This window comes from Notamacropus eugenii, chromosome 6 (genome assembly GCF_028372415.1).
Source record: "Notamacropus eugenii isolate mMacEug1 chromosome 6, mMacEug1.pri_v2, whole genome shotgun sequence".
In the NCBI taxonomy this organism is placed as follows: domain Eukaryota; kingdom Metazoa; phylum Chordata; class Mammalia; order Diprotodontia; family Macropodidae; genus Notamacropus; species Notamacropus eugenii.
The window spans coordinates 4988139-4990233 of NC_092877.1; positions in this window are offsets into that span (position 1 = coordinate 4988139).

Genomic DNA, 2095 nt, shown 5'->3' on the forward strand with positions numbered 1-2095 from the left:
CTGCCTCCTGAATACCAACCCATTAATTTCATGATCTTCTGAGTTTCATTTCTCTCTCGGGTTCTCCTACCTCTTAGCCGTTTGGGATTTTTTCTGAGTTATATTTTCCCCCCTTTTCCCCCCACTGACACAAAGCCTTGGCTGAGTAGCTCCTTCCCAGTATACCTACTTTGGTTCTTCCCTCTCCAGGGACTGGTGCCTATGCTGTTTGGGCCCTTGGAGCTCCTAACATCCCCTTGATGAGCTTCCTATGGAAATTCATCTAACAAGCCAGCTTATTGCTGTGGGTGTTGGCAAAGAGCAGAGCCCCTGAAGCCTGTACCAGGCTCCAACCCCACAGGTTGGATTGTATCTTTGGATCTCTTTGTCATCTCAGCATCCACACCTCCATACCCCCATGTGCCCCAGAACAGCGTCCTGCTTTCTCCTGAGAAGTCTGGCCCCAGAAAGCACCTTCCCCAGAATTCCACCCGAATAGGTTTCTGCTAATAGAATAAATGCTGAACTTGAAGTCAGATCTGGTTTCAAATCTTGTCTTTGCCACCTGTTTCTATGGTCCTAGGCACATAACTACATCTTTTGGGGCCTTAGTAAAGTGAGAAGGCTGGACCAAGAGAGATTCCTTCCACTCCTAAACCTAGGAATTCTGTAGGACTTGAATGTTGTAACCTCATCCCTTCCTTCTGGTGTCTGTTAGGATCCCCATTGCCTACTCGATGTGCAAACTCCCGATTCCAGCATTCAAAGTCCTCCCCGAGCTGCTTTTTGGCCTTAGCCCACTTTGCATCCCTTCAGTCTCCATCTACACTGACCCCTCAGGTGTCTGTGCTTCTGCTCATGGTCTCATACCCAGAATGGACTGTTGGCTAAGGCTAACTCAAGTGACACCTTTTCCTCTGCAGAGCTCTCCAGTTGATGCTGACCTTGTCCTTTATCCTTGTCGTTTGGGTTCTTGTCCTTTCTACCCTCTGACTGTGGGCTCTGGGAGCTCCTTAGGCACAAAGCCGATATCCTACTTTAGACTATGAAGGCCTTGCTTAGTCCCTGGTATGTAATAATTGGTGCTTAATAAACATTTGTTGAGTTGGTTGCTTGGCACAAATCCCCACAGATACCTGCTCCTCGGATGTAACACTGCTAAGAACAGTCAGACTGAAAGCATCTGCAGGGAATATCCATAGGATCCAACTCCTTGGGTGGCCCACTCCTCTCATCCTGAAGGCTTAGGAGAGGCCCTTTTCATGGCATTGCTGCTAGAAAATCAGGCCCGCCTCCTATGGGCCTTCTCAGCCTCTGTAGTGGGATTCACGCATGCCAATGATTATTTCTGGATGTATGGGTATCCTGGAATCTGGACCCTGTGAGGCCTTTTGGATGAAATAGGGAGGTAAGGATTTCCTTCCTTCTGGGCTCTATCCCCCACCCATTTAGGGCTTAAACTGGACTTTATGCTCTAGAATCCAGATGAGACACAGATCAAAGGAAAGCTAGCCCAAGGTTAGTTTAGAAAGCGCCATTGCTCAAAATCAATGCCAAGAGTGGGGGAAGGACACCATCATCCCCACTGGGCTATGCCTGGCATCTAAGGGCCAGGGTTTGGCCAACCCAACTTATCACAGTGACTAGAAAGTTGAAGGCTGGGTTGCCAGAGCACTGTGCCATGGCACCACTGGACCAAGACCAGAAGCATGCCATCCTATAACAGTGACTGAGGCTCCTCAGGCAGGTGCTGAACAAACTTTTCCTGATAAAGTTTCCCAGCAGGTGTATCAACAAGGCTGCAGCAATATTCATACCGGGCCAAAGGCTAGTACAGAAGCATGCCAAGACCCCACCACTCCCCGTGGGGATGCTGAATTCAAGGTTCTCAGACTCCAGAAGAAGCCATGGATTCCAGCGACCCCTTTTCTCTTCCCTTGAGGGTGCTATGGCTCTACTAAAGTATCCCACCCTGGATTCAGGCTTGCAGTTAAGCAGGATTTGCCTTCCCACAATTTAGAGTCTGGAGAACAACCTTCTCCATCAGAGTAGTGGCAGCCTTGCCCACCCCCACTCTTGGCGGCTGCTAGAACAGATGGGACAGGCACAGCACAGG